Source organism: Bidens hawaiensis, unplaced genomic scaffold (genome assembly GCF_021521415.1).
Source record: "Bidens hawaiensis isolate Kalapana, Puna unplaced genomic scaffold, B.hawaiensis_p1.1 tig00008125_1, whole genome shotgun sequence".
Taxonomy (NCBI): domain Eukaryota; kingdom Viridiplantae; phylum Streptophyta; class Magnoliopsida; order Asterales; family Asteraceae; genus Bidens; species Bidens hawaiensis.
The window spans coordinates 688,682-708,046 of NW_027491578.1; positions in this window are offsets into that span (position 1 = coordinate 688,682).

The following is a 19,365-nucleotide window of genomic DNA, read 5'->3' on the forward strand; positions in this document are numbered from 1 at the left end:
GATAGATGTAAGGTCTACCTACATCACACTTTCCTCAGACCGCTACTAATAGCTTTTGCTATTAGTGAGATTTACTGGGAACGTTTGTTGTTGTATTAGTTCATTTTTCAAAATAAGTCAGATTAGTATGTTATAAATATACAAAGATGGCTCTCACAATAACGTCTAAGTGATAACGAGATGATAATCTGTTCTAGAAAATCTAATCTCGACAGCACCTAATTTACTTTGAGACACATGATTTACCTTTCCCATACGTTGGCCGTGAGACTGGTCGGTGGAGGTCGCTAGACGGTGACTTGCCCAATCTATTTAAATATGCTTTTACGTTACTTTTTAGTTTTTACCCTTTTGGATGACTATATAAAAATGTTTTAAATACTTTTTAATCATAAAATATATCCTGAATGTAAGTACAATAATAAAGACCATTTTGCTATGAAATCACCTTCAATATTATAACATTTAGTTATTGTCATGGCCTAAAATTGTGTATCCATGACCTTTTGTCTCATACATGGGTTGCTTGTTTTGGAGTCCACTCATTTCACATGGCCTATGTCCATGGATTGGAAAAAAAGAAAAGCATTTTCATAAAGGAAGAAAGTTTAATAAAGGCTAGAGGGTGGTTGCTCTTGGTGTCTTATCCCAATTCTCTCATGGACCCTTGTGTTTTATTGGGAAATCTTTCACTGACATGTCCCCATGTGAATGCTATTGGTGTTTGTAATTTGTGCAAAATGACTTGTACTATATTATATTCATAAAGTTTAATGCATGTAACCAAAATGGTATGGTGTAATTTATATTTCTATCATGTCAATAACTAATAAAAGATGTGGACATGCAATGATAGACTTGCTAGGACTTCTTAAATACAGGCATCGTTTAATAATGAGCCTAATCAACTATTTGAAGAAGGAAATGGCATGTGTAAATTGTTGTAAAAGCCAAACCGAATACCGGACATATCGTTCTAAAAGAGAGTTATATATACAAGAAAAACATTATTTTCAGAACCAATTTTATGTTAAGACATGTGAAAACTGCATAAAGCACTTTACGTAGTTCATTGATAATTTAATGAGATAGTCGGTAGGCGATTCTGTAAATAACTAATAATATTTTTTTTCAACAATTAAATAATACTCAATTATATTTGACACGTCATACTAGTTGGCCTTTATGAAATAACGTTTATCTTTAGAAACCTTTTAACTTGGTGTTCCTGTCAGTATTTGTCCCATTCCATTCACCTTGATAGCAATATCGATCTCGTATACGACCTTTGTGAAATATTGAAAAGATACATATACATAACAACAAAATGGAATTAGTTGATGCATTAATGGAAATATCAACAACACTTCGGCCGCTTTAGTTTTGTCTACTAACCCTCACACAACATTTGTTAACTATTGAGGTCCATTTATCTACCACAACTCATTCTTTCCCACTATTGATTTTATAACTATCCATTTTATACGAATCTTGAACGATATATGTTTAGGTTTTTGTTATAAACCACGTTTTTACATGGTATAAATGTTTGACTATGGATGCATAAAATTAATAATGAAGATGCATCCAAGTTGAAGAAACACTAAGTGAACCCTGGGGCAGATTATAGATAATCTAGGGGTTAAGTAATGTTTCCCACGAGGATGAGGTCTGGCAGAGAAGGTTGTTCTTCAGGGGACCTGCAAAACAGACACCGTAAGCTCGTCACTGAGAAGGGGGGGGGGGTTCCTCCTTGTGACCACCATCCGGCGTGAGAATCAGACTAGATTGCTCTGAATATAAGTGTATATTAAGAGATTGCTAGATAAGATTGAGATATCAGATGATGTCCTTACCATTCCAAGGTGTTGGAGTATTTATAGCCGAATGTAGGTTTCCTAGAAGGTACAGCCGGCTGAATAGTATTCCTGTTCTACCAACAGTGGACTACGCACAGGCCATGCTGGTTGGTGGATAGGCTACGGCCAACAGTAACAAGGTCGGCTGTACACTGTTCCTTTACTGCCGGCTATGCACTGTTCCACCAACTGTAGGCTGCGCACGTCCTATTGTAAGGGTTGGTGAGTAGGCAGCGGCTAATAGTGACAAACAGTATTAGAGGGTGCTCCTCCTCGTACTGTTGTCGGTGAGCTGTCACCCTGTGATTGGTTCATGGGCTGTTCTGGTCAAATCGTCCGTTCTGCCCATACCTTAGTAGGTATAGTACGAAAGACCTTCCAGAAGCATACGGGCTGGCTCATTTAGGCGGGAGTATTCCCGCCTTGCTCATTCCTTCATGTGACTACTGAAGTAGCTAATCCTTGTGCGTGTAGCCTTGCTGTTAGTGTGGGTAGCCTTCCCTGATGGCTTGTATCCGCAGCTGCGGGAACAGGCGGGGAACTTCACCATTGGGAGGCTTTCCCTACGGGTACAGCTGGCGTACTGCGCGTAAGGTTCTTTGAGCATGGTGGGTCCTGCTGGAGTAGTTGGTCATTGCGCAGACGTCCCTGTTCAAGGTGAGTCTTGCGGGTCCAACTGGGCTCTGCTGGGACCTACCTCTTCAAGTCCCCCCAGTCCAATGTTCTTCTCATGAATTATTAATAAGTGAGGTGAACTTTTGGACTTAGCAAGGGGTTTTGAAAAGGGTTTAGTTTTTAGGTTTTCCGTGGTGATTCTTCCCGCGGTTTTCCTGATGTCACGCAGAAATTCCCGACTTTTCTGCTTGATCTTTGGGTGTGAAGCGGGTAGGTTTGTAACCTCCTCGCACGTCAGGAGCGTTGAGTCCCACTTGTGTGGATTCTCCATGGGGTTTTGGGAGTTTTCAACATATTGATCAATTATGCTAAAACCGCCAATCCTATCATGGAGTTTCAAACAATATAGTTCTCGACGTTCCCGTCATGCGGGGATGTTATTCCCGTTTCCGCAAGCATGGCCCAGAAGATCCTTCTTGGTTTGAATTCCCTGCAGAGTGCTAAGTATGTGAAGGGTTTTGCCTTGACACTGTACCCGCACTCGTCTTACGGTTACTTTACTTCCAAGGTATTCCTGGCGTTAATTCCCTGCGGGTGCTAAGTATGTGAAGGGTTTTGCCTTGACACTGTACCCGCACCCGTCTTATGGTTACTTGGTTGCCAAGGTAAGGGGTATTTTCCCGCTTACTTTTGAATCTTTTTGAAATTTCTTTTTTGAAATTCGAAGAGTTGGTGAAAGGATAAGAACAGTCCAAACCTCTGAAACGTCGTGCGACGGTTTCTTCTGACTGTGTCAGGACGTGCAGGAAGTTATGGTAACGTGATAGTACCTGGTCATTCCAGTCGCTTTTTCAGGCGCGTGGGCCCGTTTTTTCGGGCGCGTGGCCGCGAAATTAATGGTATGCGTCCTTTCAACAGCTGTTGCCAGCTTGCTTTTTGCCACGTGTCATAGTTTCATTGCACCTTCGATTTCTCTCTCCTCCGTATTAAATTCATCGCATTAATTGCGATTAGTATATAAAGGGGGAGAGGGTTCTTTGTAATTCACACTTTCACTCTTCTCTTCATCTTTAGAACGATTTCCGGCGAATACTCATCTTTTAGTCGAGCATTCTCTTGAAATCGTTTTCTTCTTTCTTTTGCAAGATGTCTCGTGATCTCGAATCTACAGTCGATGACAAGAGTACTGCTGGCGAGTGCCAGTGTGCTCTGCCTGTCGATCTGTACCAGTACGTCATCAGGAAGTTCATGCTCGAGTCTCTCGAGCCTGAGTTTCCTGAACCCCATCAGACTGTGTACGATGCCCCCAGAGGCAAAATCGGGGTATATGCTGCATTCTTTGTTTATGGGAATCTTAGGTTCCCGTTGACAAAGTTTGTTTACCGTGTCCTGGAGAGGCACGGTGTGCACCTGACCGAGGTGCACCCGATGGCGATTGCCAAGATTCGGCACTTCGAGTGGGTGTGCCGGATTCTGGGCATTGAGCCCTATGTTGACCGCCTGATGACCTTCTACACTTGGAGGTGCATCCAGGGGTGGTATACTCTGATAACCCGGATTAAGGGTTTGAAGATTTGCGCAACCGAGCGCAGTCTTCGCTCGTGGAAGAGGGAATTCTTCTACATATCCGCTCGCGCCATCCCCCTTGCCATGAAGTTCAAAAATGGGCAAGCACTTCCTAGCCTTCACGCCTCCAACTACGAGGAGGCGGAATGGTTTTCGAAGATTTCCCGGGTCCAATCTCCGGTTTACCTGGTTTGCGGAGTCCGGGATGGTGATGCTGGGGATGAGCCGGGTGTGGAAGCAGGCGGATGCACAAAAAATCCCAATCGTCCTTGAATACGGTTCGAACTCTGTTCCTTACGGTATGCTTTGTTTCCTTTTGTTGATTTTGAATTTCTTCTAACTTCTTTCCTGTTTATTTCAGAGGGGAACGACTTGCAGTCGCTCCTGAACCCGCGGGAGGCTGACGGTCCCGCTCGGATGGGTACTCGCGCTCTAGACGAGAACGAGTTGCCCATCCTAGAACAAACGGCGGATCGGTTCGTGGAGGTCTACCCGCTAGGCCACGAGATCCTGAGCGCCAGGCGGCCAGGTAAGGCGCTATTCAACCCTCGACCCCTCAATGTTGAAACCTCTGCTGGAATTCCTCTAATCGTATGTTCTGATGAGGAATCCGCAGATGGTCCTCCGTTGGTGCGGAAGAAGAAGGCTGCCGGCGGGAAGGGGAAGGAGAAGGTGGCCTCCACTGCCGATCCGGCGCCTCGGTCTGATTCGGAGACCGAGAGCGAAGAGGTGGCGGGTAATCCCGGTGGTGATAAGACCACCGCTCCGGAGGCTGCGACTGTCACCTCCGGAGAGCCCAAGAAGACGACGGTGATCGGCGCAAAGAGGCCGGCTCCATCGGGTTCGTCCCCGCCTCTCCGTACCTTTAGGCTCAAGAAAACCCTTAAGTACAAACTTCCTTTCTTTGACTTCATAGCTTAATATCATTAACACTTATCTTCTTTACGCAGGCGTGGATGTTGACGCATTCCAGGGTGGAGCGCAGAGGAGTACCTCTCCGCCAATGACGGTAGGCTTGGTCACACTACCTGAGGCGACGACCCAGGCGCCTGCGCCTACTTCCGCTGGTTCAGTTGCTCACTCCTTTGAGCCGACTGTTCCAGCTGTGATGACGTCACCGCCGGCTGTGAGTGCTATTTTTACAGCATCTTTCACCGAGCCGGCGGTTACTATTGCTGCGGATTCCGCAGCGGCGACCGCGGCGGCCGCTACCATGCCTCCTCCGTCATCGGCAACGACGGCCGATCCTTCAGGTATGCATGGGGCGTATCGCCAAACTCTGCCACCTTCCCATCTGCCTGACCTCTTGGATGGATTTCCCTTGGGTTCAGGTGATGGGTTCGGCGGCTATCGGCCTGTTATTGACCCTACAGGTGCGTAGAGTTCTTTTGGCCTATTTTATATTTTTCAACCATCTTTTCCTAACTGCTCTTTGTTTTTTGCAGTGTCGGATTCCAATGAAGTGTATGTTCCACGATGGAACATTCGCCGAGGAACAACCCTTCGCACACCTGTGGAGTGCGTGGAGTGGGCTCGTCACGCTGCTCCCAGTGGTGCGTTGGGGGAAGCCATGGCTAGCTACCAGGAGGGTAGGCTAAGCAATGAGCTTCGGGTTCTCCTGGCCCGGATGCAGCCGCGCATCGAGCTGCTTTGTCGTGAAAATGACAAGTTAAAAGCAGCTCGCCTTCAGGAAGTAGCTCAGGCGCGGGCTGTCCGGGAGGAGAATAGGAGGCTTGCCGCCGCCGCGGCGGAGAAGGAGAAGGCGTTCAAGGCCCTTGAAGTCGAGGTTCAGGCCCGTCTCGAGGCTCGCTCTAAGGCTGCCCAAGCTGTTAATGAACAGCTTCGGCTGGCTAAGGAGACTGCTAGGAACGCGACTGAATGGGCCACCAAGGCTGAAGCTGTTGCTGAGCCTCTACGCCTGGAGAATGAAGAGCATAAAGCCAAATTAGAGGCTCTCCAGCAGGCTCATGATGCCTTGGCGATGGAGGACGCTAAGAAGCTTCAGGAAATCCTGGACCAGAGGGGGGTGCTTGACCATACCGAGCGTAAGCTAAAGGGCGTCGAAGAGGCTGCGGCTAAAGATGTGTTGCTTGCCAACCTCAACAAGAGTGAAGCCGAACGAGCCCGTAACGAAGCTCAAGCTGCCCTCCAAGAAGCTCTGGTTGCCAAGGAATGGCTTCTTCGAGAAGCGTTGTCTCAGGTATGTTTAGCTTCATGTCTTCACGCTTTTCTTTGTAAATAGAAAAGGTTCTGATACTTGTATTTTTTCTTTGTAGGTTGTGCATCGGGTCTTCTCAGAGACGTCTTATGACGATGCTATGAGCGCAGCCCTCAACGCTTCTCATGAGGATGGGGAAAAGGCCGGCTTCCTGCTTGGTCTAGGGTTCGTTGAGAAAGGCATCCCGCCTTCCAACTTCCCTTTGTATGATGTGGATACTGAAGCTATTTACGACCAAGCAGTGAACCAGTATGCCGCCTTCCCGCATCCGGTGGTGGAGAAGGTGAACGAAGTCGCTGCTGCTGATGATGGGCTAGCTATTCTTAAAGCCTTCCTTGAACCACCACGCTCTACTGATGGAGCGGGTCCAAGTGGAAGTGGTCCTGAAGCTTGATTCTGAAGATCCCTTTCCACCATTAGCGTAGATTTTTGCTTTTGTATAGCTATCTTTGTAATATTTGAATTTGATGAAATAAATATTGTGTTAGTTCTTTGCCTTGTTTATTTTACGCATGTTTTGATCTAACTTAGCAATTTCTTTAGTACTTAGATAAGTTAACTTTTTAACGTGGTAAATTATAAGTTTGTTTCGCTTCCTCTTTCATGATTGTGCGGGTATGACCGTCACTTACACTTAGTAGGATGGCTTAACTTTACTTATATCTGACCTGCGTGGAAGTTTTCCTCATCTTTTCCTTTGAAATTTTCTAAGTGTTCAGAATAAGTTAACCTTTGAACGTGGTAGATGATAGGTTGAAGTTTTGCTTCCTTGTTCGTGATTGTGCGGGTAAGACCGTCACTTGCACTTACAAGGATGGCTAAACTTTACTTACATCTGACCTGCGTGTAGGTTTTCCTTAAAACTTGAGATTTTTAGCGTTGTGTTTATGCGGGTTTTGCCGCCTTCCACACGTAACGACTTACTTCTTCCCCCATTTATGCGGTGAATTCCGGCACATCAGTGTGGGAAGTTCATAAGTATAAAGGTAAGGCTATCAACACATTGTGAAAGGAGAACCATTTCCATTAGAATTGGCTCTAGGCCTTTTCTTTACAAGTTTGGAATTGATCTACATATAACATTTGCGTAATTGAGCTCCATTCCATGTTCTTGGGATGGGAGTGCCATCGAGCCTTTTGAGCCGGTATGCGCCCTTTCCCAGGGCTTCTTTGATAATGTACGGCCCTTCCCAGACCGGGGCCAGCTTTCCTGGGCGTTCTTGGTTCGAAGCCTCGTTGTTACGCAGTATGTAGTCTCCTACATTGAAGTTGCAGAGTTTTACCCGCGTGTTGTAGTACTTTTGCATTTGTCGCTTGTATTCTCTTCACGTACTGCGGCTAAGTCTCTGCGTTCCTCGGTTAGCATAAGGTCCAACCGTCTTTCCGCATCATTGTCTTCTGGCTGAATCAAGACCCTTGGTGAGGGTAAACCAATTTCGACCGGGACCATGGCTTCAGTGCCATAGTGAGGCTGAACGGGGTTTCTCCCGTACTGGCCTTTTTCAGCGTTCTGTTTGCCCAAAGGACGTGCGGAAGCTCGTCCACCCAGCCGGATCTGTGTTCCAAGAGTCTTTTCTTTATGCCTTCGACGATGCTCTTATTTGCTCTTTCCACCTCACCATTACCTTGCGGTGTGCCACTGAGGTAAAGGTGTGGGTGATTTGAAGTTCTTTCAGCCACTGTTGTAGCTTCTTGTCAGCAAAGTTGGTGCCGTTATCGCTCACCAAATTCTGTGGAAGTCCAAAACGACAAATAATAAATTCCCAAATAAACTTTTTGATATGTTTCGCGGTTGTTTGGGCTAAGGGTTTTGCTTCTATCCACTTGGTGAAGTAGTCGATGGCTACCACTAGGAACTGAACATTTCCTGCTGCTGTAGGAAATGAGCCTGTCACATCGATGGCCCACTTCTGAAATGGCCATGAAGAGGTGACTGGAACAAGTTCATTCTTCGGGCGGTGCGTGTTGGGTGCGTAAAGCTGGCAAGACCTGCATTTTCTGATGTATGCCAGCGCATCCGTATGCATCCCCTGCCAAAAGTATCCCGCGTTGTTTAGCTTAGCTACAACAGCGCGGGGACCTGCGTGTACTCCACAGATGCCTTCGTGTACTTCCCTTAGGAGGTAGTCAGCATCTTGGTTGTCCACGCATCTTAAGAGTGGGCCAAGAAAGTTACGTCTGTAAAGGATGTCATCGATGAGTTGATAATTCAGTGCTTTACAGCGTAGTTTTCTTGCCTGTGTTTTTGACTCTGGTAGTGTACCTGCCGCAAGGTATTTTATTATTGGTGTCATCCACGTTTCCGTGCCGGTTTGGATGACACAAATTTCCTTGTGCGGGACCGAAGGTGTCTCGAGGAGTTCAATGCGGATATCCTTTCCTAAGTGGGTGAAGGCCAATGATGAAAGCTTGCTTAACGCATCCGCAGATTTGTTTTCACTTCGCTTGACGTGTATGACTTTGCAGTCGTTGAAATCGCGCATAAGGGATTTTGCTTGTGCGAGGTACAGGGCCATTGTGTCGTTCACGGCCGTGTACGTCCCGTTGATTTGATTGGCTACTAACATGGAATCCACGTGGGCTTCCAAGTTTTTCACTCCCATCTTACGCGCAATTCTCAGCCCCGCCAAAAATGCCTCATACTCGGCTTCGTTATTCGTACTTGGAAAGTCGAGTCGAATAGCGTAAGTGTATTCTTGGCCTGCTGGGTTGGTTAGTTTCAGCCATGCGCCTGAACCCTCGTTACTGGCTGCTCCATCAGTGTAGAGTCGCCAGACATCATTGATATCTTGTGCTGGAGAGGGTTGAACCTCTTCCTGGCACTCTTTTTCCCGTGATGCAGGTACTTCTTCAATAAAGTCGGCCAGAGCCTGGCCTTTTATGGCTGGTCTTGGCTTATACTTTATCGCGTATTCCCCCAACTCAATTGCCCATTTGGCTAGGCGTCCCGATTACTCGGGTTTGCCTAGAACGTTTGCAAGTTTGAAGTTGGAGAGAATGGTGATTGGGTGACCCTGGAAATATCGTCTTAACCTGCGTGAAGCGTGTATAAGTGCTAAGACTAATTTTTCGAGGGTAGAGTACTGGGTTTCTACGTCTGTTAGGATACGGCTGACATAATAGATTGGCATCTGGATGCCTTTTCGCTCTACTAGCAGGACTGCCCCGGTTGCTCTATCTGTTGCGGAAAGGTATAGGATTAACTCCTCTCCCGCTTTTGGTGCTGTGAGCGTTGGGAGTTCGATCAAGCGTGACCGAATCTCCTGAAAAGCTGCTTCCGCTTCTGGTGTCCAGCGGAAGTGCGTTTTCTTTAAACAGTTTCTCAACGTTGACACGAAGGGAAACGACTTATCTGCGTGGTTTGCCAAAAAGCGATTAAGTGCCACTAGTCGTCCATTCAGTGTCTGAGCCTGTTTGATGGTAGTAGGTGATTCCATTTTGATAATGGCTTCGACCTTTTCAGGGTTCGCTCTGAAGCCATCTTTAGTGACGATGACCCCCAAGAACTTCCCTTCTTCCATTCCAAAGGCACACTTGCTCGGGTTGAGCTTCATGTTTATCTTCCTGAGCGTGTTGAAAGTCTCTTCGATGTCTTTCAACATCGCTTCTGGGTCAGGGCTTTTGATGACCAAGTCATCCATGTAGACTTCCAAGTTCCTCCCAATTTGGGCATGAAACTGGTTGTCCATCAGGCGTTGGTATGTGGACCCGGCATTCTTAAGTCCGAATGGCATCATTTGGTAACAAAATGTGCCATCGGGCGTCCGAAAAGCGGTTTTGTCCTGATCATCAACGGCCATGTGTATTTGATGGTACCCCTTATACGCGTCCAGGAAGCATTTAAGGCGGAACGGTGCCAACGAATCCACCTTAAGATCAATTTCGGGTAACGGATAACAATCTTTGGGGCATGCTTTGTTCAAGTCCTTGAAATCTATGCACATGCGCCATTGTTTGTTATTCTTCGGTACCATAACGGGATTTGCAACCCAAGTTTGATATCTACTAACGCGTACGATGCCTGCGTCAAGGAGTTCCTTGACTTGGGTTCTACACGCGTTAGTTTGTTCTGGCCCCATTACTCTGCGCTTTTGTACGATCGGCGCAACAGCCGGATCGCATTTGAGCTTATGCTCTGCCTTACTTCGGGGTACACCAGTCATGTCAGCTGGTGTCCACGCGAAGATGTCAGCGTTTTTTTGTAATAAGCGCTTGAGTAAGGTGCGTGTGGGATCAACAATTGTCGGGCCAATGATGACGGCCTGGTCAGGGTACTTGCCGTTGAAGGCCCATCTTTCTGGTTCGGTGATGGTTGGTTTAGCCATCTTTAGTTTGGGTTTAGATGAGACAGATGCGATGCATACCTGGGGAATGCCGGTGATCATCGCTACACCCTCAGCTGTTGGCCATCCCATCATGCCGTGGACTGAGGATACCACGGCGTTGAATCTTGCCATCCCGTCTCTCCCGAAGAGAATGTCGTATGTGTGGTGTGGCTTCCTCATCACGACAAAGTCCACATCTTCTGTGCGGGAGTGTTTCCCATCCGTAAAAGTGACGGGGAAAGATAGGATACCCAGGGGGTGTTTGTGCTGCCATCAAACCCTTCCATCGAGGCGCAGATCGTTTCCAGGCGTTCCTTGTCTTCGTCATCTAGCTTGTCGAAGAACTGCCTGTACATCACCGTTGACGAGGCGCCGTTGTCAGCAAGAGTGCGAGAAGTGATGTAGTGCCCCAGCTGGATTTTGATGACGATAGGGCCTTCTTTGCTGGGTCCTCCTGGCACTCGCGGGAAGCGCACCTCAGCTTCCTTCCACGCACATGGTTCTGTCGTTCGCCTTTTTCTTCCTCTGATCTTACCATGAACCATGTTGATGCTGATGTCAACGTGCTTTCGTCCGTTGCCTCGGTACCGGTTGTCGTTCCTTCCTCCCTTCTTGATTGATGCCACCAGGTGTGCCAGTCTTCCATCCTTGACGAATGCTTCAACAATATCCTTCAAGGATGTACACTCTTCCGTACTATGCCCTTTTGTCCCGTGGAAGTCACAGGATTTACTCTGATCCGCATTAGGTCGCTGCCGGATCATTGGAGCTTTTGGCCATGGTAGCTTTTCAGTGGCAAATATCTCCGTGACGCTTTTGGTGAGTGGCGTCCACCGGTGCTTTTGGCTTGAAGGGTGTGTGTGATTTCTTCCGCCAACTAGAGGGTGAGAGCTGGATGAGGTGTCAAAGTTTACCCTTGACTGCCAGATACCTAGCTTCCTCTTTTTGTTCTGCCGGGCGATCCGAACATTGTTCTCTCTTGTCCTCTGCGTGTAGAGGTGTGTACTCTGGGGAAGATTTCTTCCCAGTTGCTTTTCCGTCTCGGCAAAGCGCTTTGCCGCCGTCATGATGGCATCCCATGTTGATGGCATGCCATCCTTACCCGTCAATGTGCGGATAAGCTCTGGGTATTCGGCGCCTTGGATGAAAGCGGCGCGAACAAGATCTTCACTTATGTTGCCGAGACTTAGCTTTTTGGAGTTGAAGCGGGTGATGAAGTCTAGTAAAGATTCATCCTCCTCTCTAACGCAGTTGAGGATCGTCCACTGTTCTTCAGTATATTTCCTCTGCTGGCTGAAGTGCTGGCTGAACTTATTCTGAAAGTCCGCCCAATCATAAATGTGGTGGACCGGCAAACGATCGAACCATGCCCTGGCCGCTCCAACCAGAGTCATCTGGAACATGTAACACCACGTGGGTTCCGTCCAGTTACTGACGGTTGCCCCCGCAATGAATCTGTTCAAGTGGTCGTCTGGGTCGGATAGACCATCATAAGTGCCAATGTTGGACATTTGTTTGGCACTTCTCGGGGCGATTGCTTCCGCAATGTCCCTTGCGAACTTTGACTTTCCTGCATTTGTAGCAGTTGGTCTAAAGGTTTTGGAGAAGTCATGCGGGTTTCTCTCCGCATTTGTTGGTTTAAAAGCTTCCCCAAAATTCCTTTTCGGTTGGAAGTCCGTTTCCTTATGCTTCCCTTTCGCCTTATGGCGAGGGTTTGCGTCGGTATCGGATTCTTCCCTCTCGTCGTCTGAGTACTCGCACTCACTGTTCATATTGAGATGTTGGCGAGTACTGCCGAATTCGTCAGCCTGTTGAACTGAACGCAAGCGTTCGTCCAATTCAGCTTGGAACTCTCTCTGACGTGCCTCAGCCCACGCCTTCACTTGATCTAGTGTTTGGCGAGGGACCCTCGTTCGTTTTTCCAACTGGGCATCAGTGAACCCCAGTGGAATATTTACTGCACTTGCCCCGGCTTGGGTAGTCGGGGTAGTGTTCGTAAGATTTGTGTAACCGCCGGTGTTCCCCCCAGTTGCTGGGGTTGTGGTTACCGGGGTTTCTTGGTCGATTACTGGCCTTGGGACCGGAGTAACGTTAACCATTTTTTCAGAAATTTTGAAAAAACTAATAATTAGTTCTAGCTTTTATGCACGGATGGCGCCAATGAAGAAACACTAAGTGAACCCTGGGGCAGATTATAGATAATCTGGGGGTTAAGTAATGTTTCCCACGAGGATGAGGTCTGCCAGAGAAGGTTGTTCTTCAGGGGACCTGCAAAACAGACACCGTAAGCTCGTCACTGAGAAGGGGGGGTTCCTCCTTGTGACCACCCTCCGGCGTGAGAATCAGACTAGATTGCTCTGAATATAAGTGTATATTAAGAGATTGCTAGATAAGATTGAGATATCAGATGATGTCCTTACCATTCCAAGGTGTTGGAGTATTTATAGCCGAAGGTAGGTTTCCTAGAAGGTACAGCCGGCTGAATAGTATTCCTGTTCTACCAACAGTGGACTACGCACAGGCCATGCTGGTTGGTGGATAGGCTACGGGCAACAGTAACAAGGTCGGCTGTACACTGTTCCTTTACTGCCGGCTATGCACTGTTCCACCAACTGTAGGCTGCGCACGTCCTATTGTAAGGGTTGGTGAGTAGGCAGCGGCTAATAGTGACAAACAGTATTAGAGGGTGCTCCTCCTCGTACTGTTGTCGGTGAGCTGTCACCCTGTGATTGGTTCATGGGCTGTTCTGGTCAAATCGTCCGTTCTGCCCATACCTTAGTAGGTATAGTACGAAAGACCTTCCAGAAGCATACGGACTGGCTCATTTAGGCGGGAGTATTCCCGCCTTTCTCATTCCTTCATGTGACTACTGAAGTAGCTAATGCCTTGTGCGTGTAGCCTTGCTGTTAGTGCGGGTAGCCTTCCCTGATGGCTTGTATCCGCAGCTGCGGGAACAGGCGGGGAACTTCACCATTGGGAGGCTTTCCCTGCGGGTACAGCTGGCGTACTGCGCGTAAGGTTCTTTGAGCATGGTGGGTCCTGCTGGAGTAGTTGGTCATTGCGCAGACGTCCCTGTTCAAGGTGAGTCTTGCGGGTCCAACTGGGCTCTGCTGGGACCTACCTCTTCACAAGTAGTAGTTATTTTGAGCTGTAGTTAATTCGGTCTTTAATTTTTTTTTCTCATTTTTGTTGTTAATAGTCAAAATATCGTATTTCATTTGCTCAAATATGAAGAATCATGAATTTTCTTAATGTTTTTGCAATACATTTTGGAGAAGTTAACATGTAACATCCCGAAATTTCCAAGTAATATTAATTATGTTACTTAATAATAGAGAGAAAGTTTACCCGGGTTATCAGGAAATAAATAATAGAATAGGAGTGGTATGGGTCGGGCTAGTGTTGGGTAATGGATGTGGGTTGTGGACTTGGATTAATTAGGATGGGTTAAATGAGAATGGGCCTTAGGTCCATGGGATCTCAGGGATATAAATACCCTAACACCCCAAAATATCTTCATTCTATCTTTATCCAAGCACACTCCACACACACATACACTAACTTCGCCGGAACCGGGCCGAGCCAAGGGAAGAATCGGACTGATCCGAGAGTGAGAGAGGGCGACTAGTTGCGTTAACAAGTTAAAGGAGATCCAAACAAGCCCAAAAAGGTATGATTCTTGATCTTTGAAGTTTAAAGATCCAAGCTTTTTAGTGTATAAACGACCAAAAAAATGGTCGGGTAGCGTAGTGGGTGATATTGAACCATAGCAAGGGTGTTAAAATCGCTCAAAATGCTGGAAAGAAACCGAACAGCGGCTGTCTGGGCAACTTCGCCTTCATCTGGGCAACTTCGCCTTCAAAGTGACGAACTTCGCCTGCAAGCTAAGTTCGCCTGATGAACTTCGCCTGCAAGCTAAGTTCGCCTGATGGCAACTTCGCTGTAAAGTTAAGTTCGCCTGATGATAACTTCGCCTGAAGCCAAGTTCGCCTAAGGTTTAACTTCGCCTGAAGCTAAGTTCGCCTGAGGTTTAACTTCGCCTAAAGCCAAGTTCGCCTGAGGTTTAACTTCGCCTAAAGCTAAGTTCGCATAAGGTTTAACTTCGCCTAAAGTTAAGTTCGCTTAGAAAATAAATTAAAAACCTAATGGAAAATGTGTTAAGACAGTTAATGTAAATAAATTTTTTCCAAGCTGACCTGGCAGCTCGACCCCAGCCAGGGGCTCTGCCCCTTGGACCCTGCTAGGGGCTGCCGCCCCTAGACCCCGTTGCCGGGGGCAGCCCCCCGTTCGTTGTGGGTAGTAATTAAGACTAGAAAGATGTTATAAGTAGTGATAGTTAAATTGATATGTATACTTGTTATACAGTCAGCCGTGCACAACTGAAGAAAGGGATTACGATCAACGGAGAACGTAACCGTGTTCAGGTGAGTTTCTAGCCCCATTCCTTGTTATGTTTTCGGGGCTGTGTGCATACTCGATGTGTTGTTAATACATTTATCCTAAGTGATAAGTGTATGTCATATGGGATACGTGTGATAGATATGAATGATTGTTTGTCGGTACGCGAACGATCTTCGGATATTGCGCGTACTGTCAGGTTAAAAATAAAGGTACGAATATTATATATCGTAGATGTATGAATATTTCAAATGAATACTTGTCGGGGCGTGAACGATCTTCGGATATTTCACGTAACGACAAGGGGTATGGTTGTTAAATGAATGAGGGAAAGAATGCCTAGAGTGTTCTTATGTTATAATGTAAGTATGTGTATTTAGGTACACGAATGGCATGTGAGTTTTACGTTCGACATAGTAAGTTAGGATGGCAAATCCCTCTAGCTTTTGTCGGACATAGACTCGGCTGGTGATGGCGTAGTTAAGGACTGCGAGCCTTATACGTGAAGTAGATGATATATGTACACGTAGATAAGGACTGCGAACCTTATACGTAATGTAGATAGGTGTCAGCATAGGAAAGGACTGTGAACCTTATACGTGCTGATTTTGTAGCATAGGGGAGGACTGCGAACCTCGTACGTGCTATGAATTAGGTTGCAACATAGGGAAGGACTGCGAACCTTGTACGTGTTGTGGATGTATTTCAGCATAGGAAAGGACTGCGAACCTTATACGTGCTGATTTTGTAGCATAGGGGAGGACTGCGAACCTCGTACGTGCTATGAATTAGGTTGCAACATACGGAAGGACTGCGAACCTTGTACGTGTTGTGGATGTACTATGGTATAGGGAAGGACTGCGATCCTTGTACGTACCATAAATGGTGAACATATGTAAGGACTGCGAACCTTGTACGTGTTCACGACCTTGAGTACTGGTATAGATGGTGAACTATGAACGGACTCTCGGTAGACTGAGGTTAGTGATTGTAGATATGTATGTATGTATGGTAGCAAGTATGTATGTAGAACAGAAGGGTAACTAGTGATGTATGGATATGTATCTACAGATATGTATGTATGTGTATGTATTGTATGGCGTTCGATTAACTAGAACTCACTCAGCGTAGCTGACTTTTAGTATGCACGCAGGTGAGCTGATTATAGAGTTAGCATGAGGATGACACACGGCATGGATTGAACGGCTGGCATCTGAAGAAAGAAGTAAAGATGTTTTAAATATAAAGTTTTGTGTTATGGTATCAAAGAAAAGATTTAATGTTTTGTAACAAAAGATTGATGTTTTATATTCCGCGAAAAGTTTTAATAAACTCTGTTTTGAAGAACTGTGTTTATGAGTAAATCCGACGCTAAATTAGGGCCACCGGGTTCGGGGCCTTACAAGTTGGTATCAGAGCAAAGTTCGAGAGATTTAAGCATCCTACATGCTTAGACTCGAACAGAGTATGGGATATAAGTAAGAAATGAAAGAAGATGCCAGTCCAAGAATGCCATGTGTCGCTCAAGCAAGATCAGTAAAGGTAAAGTGTATAATTAAATGATATATGTTAATGAGAAAGAAAAGATACGTGAACGGCAGGGATAGGAATAATTGATTGTTGATTTGGCTAACTGCTTAAGTAGAACCAGCACAAATAGACTCATAAAGGGAAGTGTATAGGACACGGAAAGCAACGTGATCAGCTAGTCACAGCTGGCCACTGTTATTACCTGTTAGCCTTGCTATCCTTGTACTATATAGTTCCTTGAGTGAGGATGTTTGTGTTGTCCCTTTTAGAATACTAATGGCTGGAGCTGGAGAATTTGTGGGAACTGGGGGTCGCACTGGACGTCGTGGCAGACCTCGTCTTGTCCGGCAACCCTCGGTAGAAGAAGCTTCCCACACCGAAGATGAAGGAAGCGCCGCTGGAGGAGACCAGAACAACAACGAAGAAGTTCAACTTAGCCCTGCAGTTCAAGCAGCCATTGTTCAAGCTGTAGTTGCTGCTGTGAAGAACCTGAATCCCGAAGGATCTGCTGGAAGCCGTGAACGAACTGCTGAAGGGGCGGGTGGTGATGGTAGGAAGGATGGGGAAGGAGAAAGAGGGGCCTCGAGTGAGGATAAGTCTGTGAAAGTCGATGACAGGAGAAGAGGCCAGGGTGGGTGCAACTATAAGTCCTTCAAAGGATGCGACCCGCCAAAGCTGACTGGTTTGGGAGACGCAATCGCTACTCTCCAATGGATAGCCACAATGGACAAGGTTATCCGCATTAGCGAATGCCGTCCCGACCAAGCTGTGGGTTATGCTACTCAGTCATTTGAGGAAGAAGCTATGTATTGGTGGGAAGGTGTGGAGCAGAGAAAGACTAGGGATGAGATCAAGGCGTTGAGATGAGACGATCTGAAGGAGTTGGTGATGAAAAAGTTCTGCGCAGATGCCGAGGTTGAAAGGACGGAGATGAAGTTCTTGAATTTAAAGGCCGGTATGATGACGCATCGTGAGTATACTACTGAATTCAACCGACTATCTAGGTTGGTGCCTGATATGGTTGACACTGAGGTCAAAAGAATCAAATGTTATGTGAGGGGATTGCCACAAAAAGTCCGCATGTTGGTCAGGGAAAATAAACCTGCTACTTTTGACTCTGCTGTTGAACTTGCAGAAGTGGTTTATGCTGACCTGGCTGAGGACGATGTGGTGGTGGGGGGAAAGAAGGAGAAGAAATGGGCTACCTCTGCTAAGCGGTCTGGCGAGATGGTGACAACAACTGATGAGAGGAAGGCCAAGGTTGGGAACAAGGATGCGTGTAAGACGTGTGGGCGAGTGCACCCGGGGGAATGCAGGATTGGGACAGACAGGTGCTATCGGTGCGGAAAGGGTGGGCATTACTCTCGAGACTGCCCTGATCGTCCAAAGTGCTACAAATGCGGAAAAGCTGACCACATGGCTAGGGATTGCAAAGAATCAGGGGCGGGAGGTGCGGAACGATAAAGACTTGGGGAAACTGCAGAGAGGAACGCTTGATGAAGGAATAATTGTTCATGCAATGGTTTTATTAAGTTGCTTTTGCTTAAGGACTTGTTGTGTGTTAAGGTTTAAAAGTTATGGTTATCAGTGACGTGTAATATATTGAGTAGGTTATGAATGATTATTATGTTATGATGAAATGTTGTTTTAGACAATAGTGTTAAAAGTACTAATCAAAGCCCTTGGAGGTATGAGATGAGTTGTGGTACATCGAGGGTCTCATGGACAAGCTACCTTAAATAGCTAAAACACATGACCACCATTCGATGACTGCAAAGTCGGAAGTAAGAAGGATAACTCAGAAAGCGAAGGCGATTCAATAAAGCGTGTAAATATTAGAAGTTTTCCTTTTATAGGGAATAAGTTAGGTTTCGGGGACGAAACCTCTTTAAGGAGGGAAGACTTGTAACATCCCGAAATTTCCAAGTAATATTAATTATGTTACTTAATAATAGAGAGAAAGTTTACCCGGGTTATCAGGAAATAAATAATAGAATATGAGTGGTATGGGTCGGGCTAGTGTTGGGTAATGGATGTGGGTTGTGGACTTGGATTAATTAGGATGGGTTAAATGAGAATGGGCCTTAGGTCCATGGGATCTCAGGGATATAAATACCCTAACACCCCAAAATATCTTCATTCTATCTTTATCCAAGCACACTCCACACACACATACACTAACTTCGCCGGAACCGGGCCGAGCCAAGGGAAGAATCGGACTGATCCGAGAGTGAGAGAGGGCGACTAGTTGCGTTAACAAGTTAAAGGAGATCCAAACAAGCCCAAAAAGGTATGATTCTTGATCTTTGAAGTTTAAAGATCCAAGCTTTTTAGTGTATAAACGACCAAAAAAATGGTCGGGTAGCGTAGTGGGTGATATTGAACCATAGCAAGGGTGTTAAAATCGCTCAAAATGCTGGAAAGAAACCGAACAGCGGCTGTCTGGGCAACTTCGCCTTCATCTGGGCAACTTCGCCTTCAAAGTGACGAACTTCGCCTGCAAGCTAAGTTCGCCTGATGAACTTCGCCTGCAAGCTAAGTTCGCCTGATGGCAACTTCGCTGTAAAGTTAAGTTCGCCTGATGATAACTTCGCCTGAAGCCAAGTTCGCCTAAGGTTTAACTTCGCCTGAAGCTAAGTTCGCCTGAGGTTTAACTTCGCCTAAAGCCAAGTTCGCCTGAGGTTTAACTTCGCCTAAAGCTAAGTTCGCATAAGGTTTAACTTCGCCTAAAGTTAAGTTCGCTTAGAAAATAAATTAAAAACCTAATGGAAAATGTGTTAAGACAGTTAATGTAAATAAATTTTTTCCAAGCTGACCTGGCAGCTCGACCCCAGCCAGGGGCTCTGCCCCTTGG